Consider the following 21,429-nt stretch of genomic DNA (forward strand, 5'->3'; position numbering starts at 1 on the left):
TGGACTAATACATTGCACACTCCCAAAATGCTAGTTAACATTTGGACTAACCGGGTAAGCACCTTATATATTTGTTGTAATGTACATACATATATGGAGTACAGGCTTTACTGATGAAAGTGCAGGACCCACTGGGGGTGCTAGCCAACCCAATCGTAGGCAGGAAAGTGAAAGTCAGTGAAAGCCTTGATCCAAGGGGCTAGTGTAGTATGGCGTATGTGTGAGTGTGTCTCAAGTAGGCTACAACAAACACAGTCGTGACACAATTTACATAAATGAACAAACCTCGTAAAACTGCAATGGAATTAGTCCGTAAAGCAATAAATAAATACGAATAAATGACACAAATGTTCCTTTTTGGACGTGCTTTCTTCCTCACGCTTGTTGTCACCACGTGACCGCACTCGATCGGGAGGCCGCGCCCCTTTCACCCAAACACGCCCACCCAAACATATATTACAGCCTGCAGGCTATAATATCTGTCTATCTCTAGCGATGGTGCGACACAATTATTATATTTTATAATATTAGTTAGTTCATTATTTTAGATCGCCTTTTAAACACCATTATGTTTGCTGCAGGCTATCTATCTATCTATCTATATATCTATCTATAACAATTACAATGCAATTATTATATTTCATAATATTAGTTAGTTATTGTAGATCGCCTTTTAAACACACATTCTAACATTCTGTTTGCTGCTGCTTTTAACAGTTATTTTCCCCCTTTCTCTTCTGGATGCTTTTCCTATGAATGGAAGTAGCCTAACTGTTTATTGAACTGTAGGCCTACATATTTTTATTTTTGATTTCTACTGATATTTGCATCATATTGTACCCCAATGGAAACAAGCCATAGTGCTTTCTGGGTTTTAAATTCTCTTAGCAGACCTTGTATTGAACTATAATTTGCTGTGCTTGTCTTTGATATCAATATTCGATCAATAATAAACAAGTCAAAAATATGTACTGTTACAGTAAACAGTTAAATTAAACTTCTTTTCCATTCATAGGAAAATCATCCAGAAGAAAATGGGGGGAAAATAACGCAAAGCAGGAGGCAAAAATAATGGTGTGGTTTACAAAGTATTGATTGTGCCTGATCGTGATTGATTGATTGGATACGTCATTAGTCAGAAATGTAAACAGCATGTAGTACAGTAAGACATTAATGCTAAAAGGATAACACATTCTAACTTACCAGGAAGAGAAAGGCTGTAGTTTCCATTTGCTTGGAACTGAACTGTCCATAGCCCAGTGGTTCTTAAAGTGGGGTCCGGCGGTCCGGGGACACCCTGGGGTCCTTAAAGGGGCTCCATGGGGTACCCATCCATCTTTTCCTCAAGATGACTTTTGCATCATCTTCTGTACTATGATACATTTATTTACATTTATAATGTCTCAGAACAGAATGAGGTCTACCAGATCAGTGTTTGCATCAAAGTCAGGACACAATACTCTTCAATCTATTGAACTGATGGACTGACTGGATAATACTGCAGCTGGAGTTAGACATCTTTCATTATCATGTGTATGTGGCTGTGAAACAAAGGTCATCTTACTTATGAAAATGTGTTGTAATTGACCCCCTACGACAAACATGAACATATGTGATCATTAACCCATTCTAATTCAATATTCAACATGAATATACAAACGTCATGGCTTGTGGCATATTCTTTGATGAAATTAGGCTTTTGCTGCCACCTGCTGGACATTACAAACAAGTGTGCATGCAGTGCAGAACATCAGCATACAGATATTATATATATTCATACACACAGAGAGCAGGGACCGGTCACCCTCAACCAATATGCTTAGTCATTGACATTAATAGGACAGTATACATGACATTAGTACAGTTTATGATTGTATTTATTAATATTATAAAGAAAAGCCACAAACAATTATTTTTAATTGTATTTGACCTTGAGGTTAAGACATACATAGAACACTGTATATTAAGTTAGTACAGATGACTAAATATAAATGATAAAAACATTTTGTTACTTCAATATGTAACTTGGTGTGATTATTTCTAATAATGTTACCATAACAAGCTCTCTCGTAAGGCTCTCAAAACATTTACAGATTTATGTTTCCTCCATGACATTAACCCTATCTCTAAAATGGTTTAGTGAATCAAAGCTTATTCCAGGCCAAAGGATCAGACAACTGGAAAGCTTGCATCTGTCACTTTGTCTGTCTTACATGCTGTTATGTTACAGTACAATATGGTTTATTTAATCCTTGCTGCAGCACAAATAGGATCAAACCGGTAACCTTCCGATTCCAAGACAGCTCTACCCCTACTGAGCCGCTGTCGCCCCCAGAACAGGTGGCATTAGCTGCATTGAGGTTTTTAAAGAGCGGTCTGTTGGTGCACAGCAGGGTCAGTCTCATGGTGTCCAGGCTCTCCTCCCTCCAGGTACTCACCCTAGTCCATCTCCAACGTGTAACCATTGGCCTGGTAATGACAGTAGAAATAAACATTCACATCAGGTGTGACGTACGTACAGTCCAAATCAAAGAGCTCAGCTAAATTCAAAGTAGTTCTAACATGTGACTGCTCACCAGCTGGAGGGAAGCAAGCATGTACTTACATGCTTCCAAGTTGTCAAGGCCACCCAAGATGGAAGTGAATGACTACCTTTGCTTCATGCTGCCCGAACCTTCCACGATCCTGTCCCCATAGTCATGGATGTAAAGTGGGGGGGGGGCGGGAGAGAGAGAGAGAGAGAGAGAGAGAGAGAGAGAGAGAGAGGTGAACTTGAGGTGAACTTAAAGGACCATACAGATGGTATAACCTATTGACAGCTCCTTTGGCACCATTTACTTATTTGTTCAGATCCTCAAGTTCAATGAGACTGTAATAATTGTATTGGTTTATATTTTGTCCAATTCAAAAAATATAAAGCCATGTGAATAGACCATGACATTGATATTAAGACTACTACTGACACATGTTATGGATTGTGGCAAAGAGAAAATGCACGCTCATTTGTCCTGGGGCTGGAAGAATAAAGTCTGCACGCTGGTTCTCAGCTCCGCACTTGTTTATTGTTGTTCATGTTTCAATCAAAAGATCTTCATCAGAAATTCCAGTGCGCAGACTTTAATGTGATTATGTGTGGTAAAGCCACAGGTTGTGTGGTAGTACCAGAGGTGGAAAGTAACTAAGTACATTTACTTAAGTACTGTACTTAAGTAAGATTTGGAGGTATTTGTACTTTACTTGAGTATTTCCAATTTCCAATACTTTTACTTCTACACTCCACTCCACTACATCTCAGGGGCAAATATTGTACTTTTACTCCACTACCATTATTTGAAAACTTTAGTAACTAGTTACTTTTCAGATTTAAATTATGATATTATGAAACATACATGAACCACTTTAGCCCTATTTTATAACGAGGCTATTTGAAAATAGCGGATTTACAAGCTCACAACGCGTCGCGATGCGACGCGTTGTGAGCTTGTAGATCTGCTATTTTCAAATATTTAGTACTTTTACTTTTGATACTTTAAGTACATTTTGATGCCAATACTTTTGTACTTTTACTCAAGTATTTTTTTTATTCTGGACTTTGACTTGTAACAGAGTATTTTTATATTGCAGTATTGGTACTTTTACTTAAGTAAAGAATTTGAGTACTTTTTCCACCACTGTGTGGTACCTGCATTAACAGCACGGGACAGATGTTCTCCTCCCATTCTTTGACTCTGTGTGACAGCGCCATCTCTTGGGCATAACCTTCAGGATGTTTGAGGAACCTTTCCTGGAGAGATTTACAAAGAACAGGGTTTTGAAATTGATCAGTCAATGTTAATACAATATAACTAGTACATCTGTAAGGCAGAGTATGTTAATACAATATAACTAGTACATCTGTATGGTAGTATGTTAATACAATATAACTAGTACATCTGTATGGTAGTATGTTAATACAATATAACTAGTACATCTGTATGGTAGTATGTTAATACAATATAACTAGTACATCTGTATGGTAGTATGTTAATACAATATAACTAGTACATCTGTATGGTAGAGTATGTTAATACAATATAACTAGTACATCTGTATGGTAGAGTATGTTAATACACTATAAAGAAAACATCACATGGATGCACCTGGGACGTATCATCACGTGTTGTAGCCTGGGGTCAAAGGATGTTTCGGGTCTCGCAACAACATACACCCTCGCCCAGGTGACCCAGCTGGGGTTGATCAAGCCCCGACTTACGTCCCAGTAGTTACCCACGGTCAGTCCTCTTAGGGCAAGACAGGGCCACTCAATCCGCTTCTCCGGAACTACTCTGCCGGGACTGGGGGAGGCTCTGGCACGTGGAGGGACTAGGCTCTGTGGGTGGCCTCCTGGCCGGGCTCCTCCTTCGTCTCACCAGGTCCAGGACCTGAGCGTTGCACCAGACTCCCCCCGATCCAAACATTTCCTTCTGGCGTGATGGTTTCTTGGGCCGTGGTGGTACTGCAGGCTCCACTTGCGGCTTGCTTGAATGGCCCTCCGTAAAGACCTCACCGTGGATTTGTTGGGCTTCTTCCTCACGGAAGACACAGGCTGGGACGCCAACCCATACTGCTCCCGGATGCCGTCTACATTCTGGTTGTCATCCGTCTCTCAGGTGGTCACCAAACTATTCCTGGTTGTCACGTAGTCTAATTCCTATGAGCCACTATAAATAGAGTCACTAACTATAAAGAAAACATCACGTGGATGCACCTGGGACGTATCATCAGTGTTGTAGCCTGGGGTCATAGGGTGTTTCGGGTCTCGCAACATACAACATACACCCTCGCCCAGGTGACCCAGCCGGGGTTGATCAAGCCCCGACTTACGTTCCAGTAGCTACCCACGGTCAGTCCTCTTAGGGCAAGACAGGGCCACTCAATCCGCTTCTCCGGAACTACTCATATAGATATAACATATATAGATATATAGATATAACAATTTAACTAGTACATCTGTATGGTAGAGTATGTTAATACAATATAACTAGCACATCTGTATGGTACAGTATGTTAATACAATATAACTAGTACATATGTATGGTGTATGTTACTACCCTCCATTGACATTACATTACTACCCTCTCAATCCTCACACTGAATCTGATTGAGTTAAACAACGTTTAGACCCTGGTGTCAGGTAGGACACCAACTGCTTGACAATGTCAGTAACGCTATTTGAAGCAGACATCACACCAGATTAAACACTAGATGCGCTGTCATCTTTCTTATAGCTTGGACATCAATGTAATTACCTTAAAACGTATGGATTACAGCTTTAATACATGGATGCACATTGTTGAATTGTGTAATTAGAATGATTATGGAAAGAATGACAACATTGGGTCTATAAATATCATGATACCAATTTGTGTCATTGATCACCCAGATGGATTAAATAGCTACAGAGGACACATTTTGTCAAGGGGACAATAAAGTACAACAAATAGAGATCAGCATCAGATCAATGATTAACCATCATTTATATGGCTCCTTTTTTAAAGCAGCAATACGTAACCATCCTCTTCTACCCAGGATTTGAACGCGGTTTCCTGAGAAAGTGCAGATTTGTTTACCATTGAGCTAAGGGGGATAAATTGAATCTGAACATCAGGTAAAATTGTGTCAGATCCTGTGTCTAGGTGAGACCTGACCATTGACATGATCTAAATGGGCATTGTTTCCTATGGTTGTGTTTAACAACACAACCATAAGAATCTCGTGAATGAATGCATAAACAAACATCAGAATCAACCAGTACATTCCTGTACTACTACATACCCAATGAGTTGACAGCATACTGGTACAAATGGTTGAATATGATGTGCTTGGTGCATAGTTATGCCTGGGTTAGGGTTCCTTTCCTCCTCATACTCCTTCAACAGGTTACTGGAAAGATACTGTGGAAGAAACAGTTCCAGATATAATTCACACATTATAAAGACATTAGCATGTTGAACAGAAAGATGGACATTAGAGCCCAACCAATATATCAACCATTATTTGACTTTTTGGACAACATCGGTATCTGCAATTACACAGTCGAGGTGTCCTCATTTTAAAACTTTTAAACATTTTCAAAAGTAGCCGATCTACAAGCTCACAACGAATCACATTGTGACGCGCTGCGTTGTGAGCTTGTAGATCTGCAATTTGTTTTTTGGCTAATGTTCCCCCCAGAATATGGATGCTGAGATTAAAGTGTAATAAGAGCCTTTGCTGTATAAATACCTATACATATTAAGTTAATTATATTGCATATATTGATTCTATATCAGTATACTGGTACAAATGGTTGAATAGGCTATATATGTATACATGACATGTCTGTGTCTAGGCTAAAGTTGCAGTTGTTGTATTGATTTTGTTTTCATAGTTTGTGGTGTAAAGTAACTAAGTACATTTACTCAAGTACTGTACTTAAGTACAATTTTTAGGTGCTCTTACTTTACTGGAGTATTCCCAATTTTCTGTACTTTGTACTCCACTATACATCTCAGAGACAAATATTATACTTTTACTCCACAACAATTATTTGAAAACTTTAGTTACTAGTTACTTTGCAGATATAAATGCTTACATTAGGCTATAAAACATACATTAACCACTTTAGCCCTATTCAATACATACGCTATAGATCTACAAGCTGCGATGCGTTGTGTGCTTGTAGATCTGCTATTTTCAAACATTTTAGTACTTTTACTTTGGATACTTTAAGTATATTTCGATGCCAATACTTTTGTACTTTTATACTCAAGTAACATTTTGAACACAGTCCTTTTGCTTGTAACAGAGTATGTTTATATTGTGGTATTGCTACTTTTACTTAAGTAAAATATCTGAGTACTTCTTCCACCACTGGGTGTGTAGAATGTGCAGATGTGTGTGTTTTTCTGTTAATATATTGTATTTGTCACAGACCTTTAGAAAGTCATGGAGTCAGATTTATTAACGGACTGATTTACCCTAAAACAGAGATTACTTTAATTCATCCTTACATATTCTTGCCTCTTCCTTTAATAACAGAGCTGTCAACCCCTCCAGACATCACAAACATCACGTGTCTAATAAAACCAATGTTTTCTAAAATGTATGTCGTGTAAATATCAATATTTTAACTAAGCTGTAAACTGTAAACAAAGAGTTATACAACTCTGGGTTACGGTGGTGGAGGTCGCCATGTTGTCCGTATCATTCAGAATTAGGTCCGACTGGAAACATGTCGGTTACGGCGGTTACAAGGTTCCGGATGTTATGCTAGCCTGGCTCCACCCCCTGAATCGCTGACCTCGCATGGAGTGAAACGAAATGAAAATTCAGGCTGAGTGTCAGGCTATATCAATGCATTATTTGACCATCTTAGCTTTCAGCCTACATTATATGCCATATTATTTACAATCTGCCACAGTATAATTCATGAAGTAGGCCTACGTTTGTTTGTTTGTTTTTTTGTCATTAGAGGAAGACAGTGTTTGCAGGTTAACAGGTGCGCCCCGCTATAGTGCCAATAAGAGCTGTGTGCCAGATTTTAAAACTTGTTTAGTATCTAAAGGACGACTTCACCCATTTTCAACCTATCTTCATATAGTAGGTCCTCACTAATGCTCATGATAAAACTTTACCCTTTTTTTCTACTCAGTCTGTGTCTCATAGGAGAGCTGTGGACAGTTCAGAAACCCGTCTACCAGTGACATCATCGATGGGGAATCCAAGCTAATAGAAACTGCAGGCTTTGTATTCCTGGAAAGTTGCAATGCAATAATAGAAGCCATTGTTCTCACGTTAATCAAAATCAAAATAAAATGTTTTAAATCTTGTTGAAAAAAAAATCCTGCCTAATGATGATGTCACTGGTAGACGGGTTTTTGGACTGTCCACAGCCCTCCTATGAGACACAGACCAAGTAGAAAACTAGACACGTCGCAACTCTGGGAAATTGCAAAGTGTGGTTGCGCCGTCGCGGGTCGTGGCCGCGACGTGATTCGAATTCGGTGCCGATCGGATCTCGCGTTCGTGACGCGTGCCGTTTTGATTTGAGGAAATAGGCCCCTCCCACTAAAGAAACAGGCCCAATCCCACAAATATAGCGGGCCAATGACATCGTCATGTCACTCTTGAGATTACTTGCTTTTCTTTTTGAGAGAACTGATCCCCCCAAAAATCATGTTTTTGCATCAAACGGTTACATTTTGCGCATTTGTGGCGCCTCATATGAATCAAAGTGGAAATGCTTTTGGGGATTCTTTGAGTAAACCACCCTTGACATGTGATTCAAATTAGAGATTGACCGGACGTTTTGTTGTTTTTTGGCATTTTTGGTAAAACGGGCCCCTCCCACTAACTTTGGAAGCCAATTACGGACGAACGGTAAGGACTATCAAAATGCCGTTTGGATATGTTTATCGCATGGGTCCATAGATCACGTGTATCGATTTTTGTGAGATTTAGACAAAATCTGTAGGAAAAGGTGCAAAAAGTGTGTTTTGAAGAAAATTCAAAATGGCGGAAAATCTGTCCTGACGCAAATGGGCGTGGCCTATATGGGGAGATGCGTCGTGTCCCAAGGAATCCAGGTGAAAAGAAATTTTGCAACCTACGGTTCAAGAGTTATAGGCCAAAACGTAAAGCGGACTGTTATAGCGCCACCATGAGGCCGAATGGTGTGATAATTTTTATAATAATTTCGGACTAAATTATGAACCTCCCCTCCAAATCTGGTAACTCTAGCTCTTACGGTTTCTGAGACTTGAATTTGAGTTTTTTCACTTTTCCATTAAAGTGGATGGGGAAATTTAATGCACTAATTAATCAATATCAATTGATTAATTTAACCAATCTCTTAGCAAAATACAAGCGCACGATTCCCGGTCAAGCCGGTCATTTTGACATGACACGACATTGGGGGATAAAAACTGTGGGAGGAGATGCGGTTTGAAATAAAGTTTATCTAGAAAGTGGAATAAAGTGGGACTAGAACAATAGTCTGGTTGCCCTGTTAGGGCAACCACACTAATAAGTGGTTGAATCATTGTTGTTGTTTTCCAGAAAGGGAGAAGGAAAAAAAGTGAGGCAGAGAAGGTGTGCGTGCAAGTTCTATAGAGGGTGGTAAGGTCAGCTGAGTGCACCATAAGAGTTCTATGGCAGTGGTTCTCAAAGTGGGGTCCGGGGACCCCCAGGGGTCCTTGAGGGAGTTCCAGGGGGTCCTAGCTAAATGATGGATGGTTAGGAATGGACCCTTATGGGTCTGTAACAAATGGAACCAAAAATGGAACCAAGAGTGTACAAATCCATTTGGTTCCATTTGTACACTCTCAGAGTTAAATTAACATAGATTTTACAACATAAATTGGGGTCCCAGAGATAGAAATGCCATAAAATGGGGGTCCCTAGCCTAATGCATGTCAAACTGGGGGTCCTTGAAATTAAAATGGTTGAGAATCACTGCTATAGAGCCATAAAAATCTTCTCTTATGGGGGTCCCTGGCATATCTTTTCAAATGGGGATCTGCAGATTAATAAGTGTCAATTTGGGGGTCCTTGACATGAAAAAGTTTGAGAACCACTGTTCTATGGAGGGTATAGTGAGGTCAGCTGAGTGCACCACAGAGAGCTCTCTCCTGTCCCTGCAGGACACGTGTGAATGCAGGTGTTTGAGTCCTTAACACCCCAGTAACGGACACTTTATGATGACACATAAACACATGGAGGTGTCTTACAGTCCGGGAAAGTAAAGTCTCAGAAACAGAAAAGGTTGATACTCACTGGTGTGGCTGGTTTAATTATCTAGTAAAAACAAAAACATTCATAGCGAGGGTGCAGGCCCCCTGCCCACTATAGATAAGTGTATTTGAACAGTATTTAGTTTTAACATGCACAAATGTACATATAGATAAGAGGGTATATACCTTACTTCATAATACATACAATACAATACTACTCCCCAAATTAAAAAGTAAGACTAAAATAAATGTTTTGTCCAGAAAAGAAAATATTCCACTGGATGGATTTTTGTCTTAGTTACTCCACTGTGCCCCCTACAGATCTTGTCAATACAAACATTCCATTGACCAGAGCAAGGTAGCTTGGCACCTTGCATTGAGCATGGTCGCTGAAAGCTAAGCAGCTATAGCGTAGGGACTAAAGTAGTTTGTCAGCCTTATTGCTGTCTAGTGACATCCTACACACTCTCCCAAAAGGAGAAGAGAGTAGAATCTAGAATTCTTTACCTACCAACACAGTAATGGCCCGGTGACTGAGGCGTAGCTCACTCTGTTTGACTTTTAAGCTGGGTGTGCAAAAGTTGGTAGTCTGAGAAAGGAGTTGCTTTCTGAGTAAAGCAAGATTTGGTCTTTTTTAGACGAGTCAAGCTGTAGGCATAGTCAGTTGGCGTCACGACTGCCTGTCAATACTGGCTGCTTGGGGTAAGGATATACTGTAGGAGCAGAGATCAATCCTCATACTGAGACAACGAAACAAGTATTTGAAAGAGAACCTCCTATCCATAGTTATGGATTGCACATTAAGCCACAGCATTATCAAACCCTGTATTATTATTTTCCCAGACTGTTTGTTTCAGAGTTTAAGACCAGAGCAGCAAGAAATCAATAAAAAGCAAAATAGCATTTGAATTCCTGTGCCAATTTGCCATATTTCCACATACTATGGTTGTTGTAAAAAAACAAAAACAAAAAAACACATGATGCAGTGTTGTGTAAATGAAAAAGGTCTTACCTTCAGCATTCACTAAGACCAGAGTATTTATCCATATGAAAAGCAGACAGCTTTGTTTAATCACATGCATTTTGATCTTCAATCAAATGCACATTACCACTAAAGGATTAACAAAAAGTGGATTTTACATGAAAATAATGATTGATTAATGATTGACAAAAGTCTGTTCTAGTCCCTCTGCCACAGGGAATGAGGTGAAATGAGTGTGTAACCTCATTATATAATACTATGTTATACAGCCATAGCCAATTGGAATTGGATCAGAAAAAGCAGACTCATACTGTACACCTTGATCACATGAGCCCAGAGTTAATGTGTACAGATTTCTGTGAGTTTTGGACAACAACATCTGTAGGAGTAGTAGCAAAACGTGTGTTTTGAAGAAAATGAAAAATGGTGGAAAATGTAATCTGGCACAAATGGCCGGAGGGGGCCGATATGGAGAGTGAGGGATTCGAGCACTACAGTAGGTTCATGATTTGAGGCATTTTGTGCAAAACGGGCCTCTCGCGCAAACTTTGGAAGCCAATTGAAGCCAATCGGAATGGCATATGAGAAATCTGAGAGATACTGTACATCTTGATCACATGACATAACTAGAGAGATATGAAATACCAATTTGGGTGAGGTGTGATCGTGTGGACAACATCAATAGTATAAGCAAAAAGTGTGTTTTGCAATAAAAAATATAAAAAAGCAACACAAAGGAAAAGCGTTTTCAGGTGGAAATGGTCATGGCCTATTTGGGGATGATCCAAGGAATCCAGGGGGAAAATATGTTTTATCGTAAGACAGATGGTTCAAGAGTTATAGGCCAAAATGTGAATTGGCCTGTTATAGCACCATCATGAGACAGATTTAAAACATGTATAGTGCCATTTCTTCCTTTGGAAGCCAATTGAATAGCCAATCAAGACGGAATCTGAAAAATCAGACAGATACGTCTTGATTACATGACTACAGAGATAATGTGTACTGATTTGCGTGAGGTTTGGACAAAATCTTTAGGAGTGAAAAATAGGCCTCCTGGTGGCGCTGTAACAGGCTAATGTGCCAGCAAAGCAAAGTTTCACGCCAATCGGTCCAACAGTGGCGGAGATTAGCTGCTCATAGACAAACACACAGACGGATGGCTGGACGGGGGCAAAAACATACTCTCCAGCCGTCCGGCCTGGCGGAGACAAACAAGAAATGACCAAAGTCATAATGAAGCCGCATGCGGCAGGCTTTTTTTGCCCCAATCTTTTCATAGACCTGATTACTTGTTTTTTTGGATTGCTTGTTTCTCTCGCCAAACCTGGCAACATAGCGTCACAGAATCTGCAACGCTAAACGCTCTAATGTTTTTTATATAAGTGGTGGCAACATTTTGTGACACCACACGGGTCTTCCCAACAATAGCTAGGATTGAAGTCAGTGTGAACATGGCCAAATAATAACTTAATAGTAGAGGTGGGCATAGATTATTTTTTTTTAATCTAGATTAATATATCTGCAATCCTGGAGTTAATCTAGATTTATCTAGATTAAAATGGCTCATTTGAAGTCTGCCGAAGGCATTCAAAATATGTGTGTTCTAGGGATGCACCGATGTGACATTTTGGCCGATATCGATATCCGATATGATATAATGCTGTTATGGCCGATAACCGATATAACCGATGTCGATATGATCGATAAAAAAAACAGTTTTATCCTGTCTGAAAAACATGTGTAAACACTGCATTTTAAAAAGCAATCCCTGTTTATTCCAAATTATTTTATATTATCATCTGGATAATCCCCAGAGCAAAAAAGTGTCAACTGCAAAAAGTACCAGTGACAGAAGCTTAGACATTTGGCAAATATCATTGATGTGAAGAATAAAAAGTTTGGGCCCCAATACTGACCCCTGGGAGACGCCACAAGCAATGTCCAAATTATTTGAGCTGTATTTGCCCAGCTTCACAAACTGTTGACGTCCGTCCAAATAACTTTGTTTTAATCCAATCTACTGCAATGCCTCTAATGCCAATTTTCTCCAGTTTGTTTTTTGAGGTAAATTAATATTCCAATTGCAACTGTGATTCTTTCAATGGATTCCATCAATGCCTGAGATGTTGATCTGTTAGTTCTAAAACCATATTGACTCTGAGAGTAGGTTCTAAAACCATATTGACTCTGAGAGTAGGCTACATTAAATCTTTCCAAAAAAGAATCTAGTCTGCTATTGAAAAGTTTCTCCAGTAGGCCTGTCTTTGAAAATTGTGACCAATTGGTTCCATTTGGACACTGAATTTACAGACCCATAAGGGTCCATTTGGTTTGTACACTGCGAGTTACAGACCCATATAAGGGTCCATTTGGTTCGATTTGTACACTCTGAGTTACAGACCCATAAGGGTCCATTTGGTAGTAACTACCCATCATTTAGCTGGGGATCCCCACACCCCACTTTTAGAACCACTGGCCTACACTCTATTGCCAAACAGCGCCCAACTACTGCTATATTTGTCCACCAACACGGTAGTGGAGGCTTTGCTTTTGCCCAATGATCAATAAGCTTTGCTGGGCTTACACTCCTGGAGCAAATGAATTAACGAGTGGAGCAACAGGCGAGCAGCGCTCACAACGAGACGGACACACTCGGTCTCTGTCTGAGTGAATGAGAGGCAGCAGTGCGCACGTCGGTACACCATGTGAAACCCGACACCTATCTCCCCCCTCCCACACACACACACACACACACACACACACACACACACACACACACACACACACACACACACACACACACACACACACACACACACACACACACACACACACACACACACACACACACACACACACACACACGCAGTCACACACAGACACAGAGTAATTCGACCAGGCATACATCAGCTAATGTAATTGGCTCCCAGACCCAACTTTGAGAATAGATTAACGGCTGTAATTTTTTTATCGCACGATAAGAGTCCGCCGTTAACTTAGCCCGGTAACGGCGTTAACGGCCCGGCCTTACTTAATAGCCAAACTAGATCTAATGAAGCACGCTAGCATTTAGGCTAACCTTCCTGTCTGAAGGTGCAGTAAAAGTTGCACTGTCTGTGAATGAGGGGAGGCAGCGGAGCAGGACTACTGCGGGGGGCGGGCCGTGTCGCCATTGGCTTAAAGGAGTGAAGGACAGCCAGGACAGCCAATGACACTTAGGTGTCACTCAGGTGTCGCTTGGGTGTCGGACTAGTACTCAGTGGCTGCGTTTACATGGACAGGTTTATTCCACTTCAATTCGGAATGAATGCTCATTCAGAATAGAATTGCTCATGTAAACGCATCGGTATGGCCATACCGGTCTGATCCGAATGAAATTTCATTCGGGTTTGAAGGGCTGGTATATACCGATAGAATCGGGCTACATTGCCCATGTAAACGCACTGGTATCAGACTGGTATACATTTGTTCTTTTGCGCATGTGTCATTGTCTAGCGCGGTGCTTCTGGGTGGGGGGGGAGAGGCGCAAGCCATGTGGAGTCTGGCGCTCCAAGCCCAAGTCGCAGACGCGCGTAGTTCTCCGCCGACCGGCTCCTCCTCCGGGTCAGCAGCAAATATAACAGGAGCTGATTTTGCTGCATTAAACTCATCAATAGCAGACCAATGGCCGTAGCCAGGATGCGGTGTGCTTCCATTATCAAACCTTCTCTCTACCTTCTCTCTCTTAACTTGTTTTATTGTCTCTCTTCTCTTCTTCCTCATTTACCTATATAGCTGGCAGCTTTGATTGATTGTGAGCTGTGGCTTGTTATTATTTCTCTCTGGCAGCCGTGACTTAAGGCCTTGGCTAAACGTACATGGATCTTTTACTAAACGGATATTTTAGTCCTCCGTTTTTAAAAAGAATCCCTGGCCACATGACAAAGATAAACAAAAATCCCTGTCCACACGTAGACGCAGAAACGCATCGATCAGCTGCATGTTTCAATTTTATATCAGATTTTATATTTACATTTATTTTATAATTATATATATGAGGGGCCAAATACAAATACATTTGTAATCACATGTTAAGGCCCAATACTGCAATAGCTGCATTATTTTAATAGCATACGTGAACAGCATACGTGAACATAAACGAAAACAACATTATTAGGGCTCAGCTGCAGCGCAAACAGTAGCCATGGTTCACATGACGCCGTCGAGTCTCTGGTGTTCGTTTTTTTTTTTACATTGCCAACTCTCACATGTACATAAACGTTCAGATTTCAAATATAAAGTGCTTACCCCTGAGCCATGGATGTTACAAGGCAATCCGGACCGTGATAAGTACCCATATCTCCCGTATTGTTCAATAAAAAGCATTTTAATCCCATTGCCGGACATTTTCTTTTTCTGTTCTTTTATTTTGGTAATGTATCAGAGTGCAATACACCGTCCAACCATTGGTGTCGCATGGTTGAAAGCATCGGAGAAAATTAGGAGAAAATGGCCGACGATCGGATTAAAATGCTTTTTATTGAACAATACGGGAGATACGGGTACTTATCGTGGTCCGGATCGCCTTGTAACGTCCGTGGCTCAGGGGTAAGCACTTTATATTTGAAATCTGAACGTTTATGTACATGTGAGAGTTGGCAATGTAAAAACATCGAACACCACTATAAAGCAGGGACTCTCGGCACCGGGGCGATTGTGTTTTAGGACGACAGACCCCACATTCACTCTGTGTGCGCGCCGTGTGTTCTACTTGGCGCAGAGAAAGAGGGTTTTCGTCACACAGTGAATGAGCTACTTTTCCCACCACTGTCTTATTATTAAGTATGACATTATTTAGCCATAAATGAGCGTGCCTTGTTTCATAGACTGTAAGTGTTGCTCTCTCTCTCTCTTCATTTATTATTATAATGACCATGAGCGGTCCGGTGTTTATGTATTATTGTATTATTTACTATTATAATGACCATGTGCGAATGCGCGATGACGTCATCGTTTCTCATAATCTCTGGATTACATGTCCACACAGATCCACTGAAACGCATGTTTTGGAAAACCTTCACTTATTTATCCGTTTACAAAAATATCCGTTTTAGCGGCCAAAAACACCGTTTGCGTGTGGCTGAAAGGCCCAAACGCACACAAAAATGTGCGTTTAGAAAAAGATCCATGTACGTGTAGCCAAAATTGTTATTATTCATTACCAAGGCTGCCAGAGGTAAATAATACATATGTTTACCTGTCAAACACCCCCGCCCCGTCCCCAACCTGGCCCGAAGCACTCATGCGCATGACCAGAGTTCTATTCCGAATGAATGCTTTGCTCATGTAAACGATTGAGGAACAGGAATACTTTTATTCAGGTGCCATGTAAACAGTTGGGTATACATTTCTATTCGGAATGAGTTCATTCTGAATGAATAAATATTGTGCATGTAAACGCACCCAGTGTGTCTGTAGAGCCGCCAGCTTTCAGCATGCGGCTAAAAAGGAGAATAAAGGTGCATGGTGTCTTTGTGAAAGGTGTGTACTGGTACACACATCCTCAACTCCCATGATCTGAATGAATGAATGAATGACGGAAGGACGGACGGACACAGACAGAGGAGTTGGCTTGAGGTAATGTATTTATCATTAATATTTTTCAGTTATGTAAAACATGATAGCATGTTCGTGTAAAAACTGTTGCAACATTGATTTGGATTTCCCAATCTCTTACATTGTTTATATTATTGCAGCTGACTGGTACATACACCTGCAAGTGAATGACAGCCAACAGGCCTGTGGTGCTGTTCAACAACATCCTAGATGCAAATGGTGCATTTCTATAGCGCCTTTCTCCAAATCGCTTTACAATGTGCATTACACTACATTCACACACACACACACACACACACACACACACACACACAGATGATGGAGGAAACCATGCACCTGCTCATCCAGAGCGGTTAGAGGTTCAGCGTCTTGCTCAAGGACACTTTTACACATAGAGGAGGTGGGACGCATTGAACCTGTACCTAAACTTCCACTGAGCCACTGTCACCTGAGCCACTGGTGTGTAGTGTACTCTTCCTGGCAGGGCCTGTGAAAGCTTTGGTGACTCCTCGAAGTCAAGGGTTCCCAAACTTCTCAGGTTGATAGATTTGTGGCCCCCCAAAATAATCATATTTGTACTGGGGACCCCCCACCCTGACGGGAGGCATGCGTTAATCCGACAGACCTTTTCTCCGACTATGTGGCATCCGCGTGCGGTTAGGGTTAGGGTGCGGGTCTGGTTCGGGTTTACTGTTTAACGTCGGAGCACTGCGCTGTCGGAGGAATGCGCTGTCGGACTAACGTACTGCACCCACCCTGACAAGCACTTGTAGGAGTTGAGGCATTACATTCTGTTTGACTCGGTTCCACAGATAAATATTATGCAAGACGTTGTGAACTATTTTCACAATTTACCTATTTATTAGGTAATATCTGTCAATCTGGCCAATGTTTGAATTTGTTTTATAGTATAGTTTGTTGGTTGCTTTTGACGTAGTAATGGTCTTAATGTTCGTTTATTTTAGAGGTATTAAAAATGTCTTTTAAGTCCTTAAATTTAGAAATGTGCAGACACCCTGTATACACTTATACTGTAGGTTGGTTTGTTTACTGTTGAGTGAGTGAGAAAACAATGTTGCACATTAAGCTAATCATCTGGGGATCCCCAAAAAAATATTTTGGGGACCACCCTGGGGGAACAATAGACAACTACTTTATTAGGAAAGAAAACAGGCTAAGACTAAGGAATAAAATAAGAAAATGTGGAAACATTTCAAACCTCATACAGTCTTACTTCCTCCGGGTTGTGCTGATCCTTACGGATCTGACAGAGAAATGGTGTCATGTACAGTATCTGTATGACAGCACTACTTTATAAACGACTGGAATTAGTGTTTCTATGAGAAAGCATACTTCAAAGAGTCTAGAATGATCAGAGAAAATAACAATATCTGGGCACTTCAGGAGAGACTACCCAAATAAAATATACTGGAGCACTCGACTGGTCTGCACGTTTTATTGTTTTGCAGGGGTGACATTCTGGTGTAGAACGATCTCAAAATGCCTGCATGAGTACGATATCCATATGTGAGAAATAGTCTAATAGAAAGGTGTAGTGAGGAATGAGAGAAGAGTCTGGAACTTCTCTCATTCCTCACTACCAAATATAACCACCAATACATCTTGTTGCTGTCGGGCACAAACCTTGTATCGCCAACCCATATTTTATTTTTCAATTTTTTTACTGTATTAAATGTTAAATGTAAATGAATGGCCTACTTTGTCGTAGAAGAGCAAAAAAAGCAAATCTTCAAGCACACAACATGTCTTGATGCGATGCGTTGTGAGCTTGTAGATCAGCTGTATTTGTTATTTTAGACATTGAAGTGAAATTTAAAATGGTTAAGTGTGCCAGTGGGTTTTATAAATATTTAACGGATGAAAAGAGCTTGTGACTAAATAATAACTACATTGGAACAAAGGTTCTATTTCCTAATGAGTAACGTTTTTGGACAAGGTTTCCGACCGAACAGCAACGATATGCATTACATACCTGCTGTAACCAGCACGATATATGTGTACATTATACAGTATAGATGGGTTCAGATCTGAGCCAAGTCTCCTGAGGAGGCGCGTCTGAAGCCTGTCCTGGATGGGAGTCTCCAGATGTAAAAACAGATTGTGATGATACAATATGTCTGTTACGTGTGTGTGTGTGTGTGTGTGTGTGTGTGTGTGTGTGTGTGTGTGTGTGTGTGTGTGTGTGTGTGTGTGTGTGTGTGTGTGTGTGTAATGTACCTGGTAATGCACGGTGATACCTGTAGATGGCGCCTGGTGCAAAATCCTAGCCAGCAGAGGAAGCAGTTTTCAGTACAACTTCAACACTACACACATCCAACTCTTCTGCATTGTTGTCTTTGTTTTACTGTAACTATCCTAGAGCAGTGCTTCTCAAAGTGGCGACCTCTAGAGGTCTTTAGACTTGGGGTGAATATACAGCGATACAAAGAGACACAAAACTATTCAGCATTTTTACACACATGAACACATACAGCATGCAGGGTTCAATTTGCATTAATACAAAAATGATAATACATTTATTTCCATGGACTTACAAATCACGTTATCAAAGCATATTTGATGGCTTTCCTGCCCTGGTATTTGGAGAGAGAGTTGCCGCCCTACTTAACACCTGTTGTGAGTCAACTACTCCAAGATCTATTTAGAGTTGAGACGAGTACAGCAACCTTTTATTCCATATTTCTTTTTACGTATCTTTAGCAAAATCAATGCCCTACTTTCTCATTCAACAATGGAGGAGATGAGTGGAGCCCAGGAGCTGGTCACAGGCGATTTTCCTTTTCCTCCTCTGTAAATATAGCCATTTGTACTTGTTGATGACATATGTTAATATTCTATGCTGTTGATTCATTGAATACATAGAACCACAATGAACGTCCCCAGGACTTTTTTTTTTTATCCTTTTAGCCCAAGTAAAGTTTTTGACTTATAAAGTATTCAATCCATTAACCGATGCAGTGTAGAACACACTTTGAAACTGAGCGTTCCTGAAAGCACAACAAACAGTGTGAGTGGTAGAAGAAGTACTCAGATTACTGTTTGTTTTTTTCCTTCTTTTTTTACTTTTACAAAAGTAGCAATGCCACAATATAAAATACAGTAAAATAAACATTTTATATTTATTTTGAACAACTTTTTTCAAAATAACAGATCTACAAGATCACAACGTGACACGTTGTGAGCTTGTAGATCTGTTATGTAGCAATACTAATAACAATGTAGATGTACAACAAAAGGGACTTATAGGTCAACTTAAGTTTTTTTTACAACGAGGGTTATTTTATTAGTCTGTAATGATAATAATTAAAAGATGAGTGTTAAAAAAAATCATGTATTGCTTTCTATCGTTATAGTGATTTTAGTGATTTTTAACTGGGGGACGGGGGTATTCGGTCCATTGGTAAATAGCCATGATAGCCTCCGATTTCCGTTTAAACTTTGTACGCACGTCCCCACTTGGGGATTTTTCAAATCAGCCTCATGGTGGCGCTGTAACAGGCAGATTCACGTTTCTGCCTATAACTATTGAACTGTATAGGCCAAAATGACTGAAATCACCATAATGATAGAAAGCAATACATGATTTTTTTAAACACTCATCTTTTAATCGTTATCATTACAAACTAATAAAATAACTCTTGTTGTAAAACAACAAAGTTGTCCTTTAAGTTTTAAATAAAATAAAATAAAATAAAATATCTTTCGTGGTCAAATATTTCGTGGTCAAAATATCTTTCACTGGCCGCTCCTGGGAAAAAAAATACACAGGGAAAAGGAAAGGAATTATTCACTATTCATTATCCCAGCGTTTGGTGGATATCCTTGCAATATCCTTACAGTTGGCCGTGAAGATACTGCAAGTGAGCCCACACACAAATGGTAAAACAAAAAAATATAAATGTATTTTTTTATAATAATAATGTAAAAATGAGTTGTCATGGTGATACCGATAAATAGGAACTTAAAGCATACTATGCTTGTTCCGTTGATCCAACACACTCGATTAAATGAATATGCTTTGAAAATGCACCATTCTACAATGCATCATGATTCGGCAGTGCAAGATTCTGCATCGATGTATAATGGATTATAGCGTGCACCACTTTTTACTTTACAATGGACCCTTCGCTAAGCCCCACCCACTCCACTCTGTGACTGGTGGTGCGAAGTTAGTCACACCCAGGCCTGGCAGCGCCTGGCAAACTTTGCTTCTCACCCATTGACTTGCATGTTAAATGATGGCTTTTCCCCTTAAAAATAATCGATCATTTCAGGAGCAAGAGCTTCAAAATCTCTTCTAAATCTAGTCAACAAGGCCTGCAGTAGGCTATGCACTGGACAAATGTGCATGACATTATTTCAATATACTAAAAACATGGGAAATGTTAGAGGGAGTAATAGCCATGGATACACGACGGTCGACTGTCACGACCGTCATGGATAACTTCAACCTGGTGTTTGCACTTTCTCCATTTATGGCCCGTACATCTACATAAACGTTCATATTTCAAATATAAAGTGCTTATCCCATGGCCACGGATGTTACATTTATGTACGGGCTCTCAGAAGTACCCGTATCATCCGTATTGTTCAATAAAAAGCATTTTAATCTGATCGGTGGCCATTTTCTTCATGCGCTTTCAACTGAGCGACCCTATCGGTTTGTAGGTGTACTGCACTCAGATACATTATGAGAAAATGGCCACTGATCGGATTAAAATGCTTTTTATTGAACAATACAGAATATACGGGTACTTTTGAGAGTCCCGTGCATAATTTTAACATCCGTGGCCATGGGGTAAGCACTTTATATTTGAAATCTGAACGTTTATATAATATACGGACCGTAAATACTGTAGAGAAAGTGCAAACACCAGGTTGAAGTTGATCCATGACTGTAACAGGAGTTTTCATGTACCGCAGGGTAAGACTGCAGTAGCAGCAGTTAATAAATAGACGAACAAATGAATTAATATACTTTAACGTGCGGAATCCGAAACAGGCAGCGCTGTGATTCTGAGCTTTGTTACGATTACAGTGATTAGTAGCCTATTATTGACACCACCTGGGCGAGTG

This window comes from Gymnoscopelus microlampas (genome assembly GCF_963454915.1).
Source record: "Gymnoscopelus microlampas genome assembly, chromosome: 23".
Classification (NCBI taxonomy): Eukaryota; Metazoa; Chordata; class Actinopteri; order Myctophiformes; family Myctophidae; genus Gymnoscopelus; species Gymnoscopelus microlampas.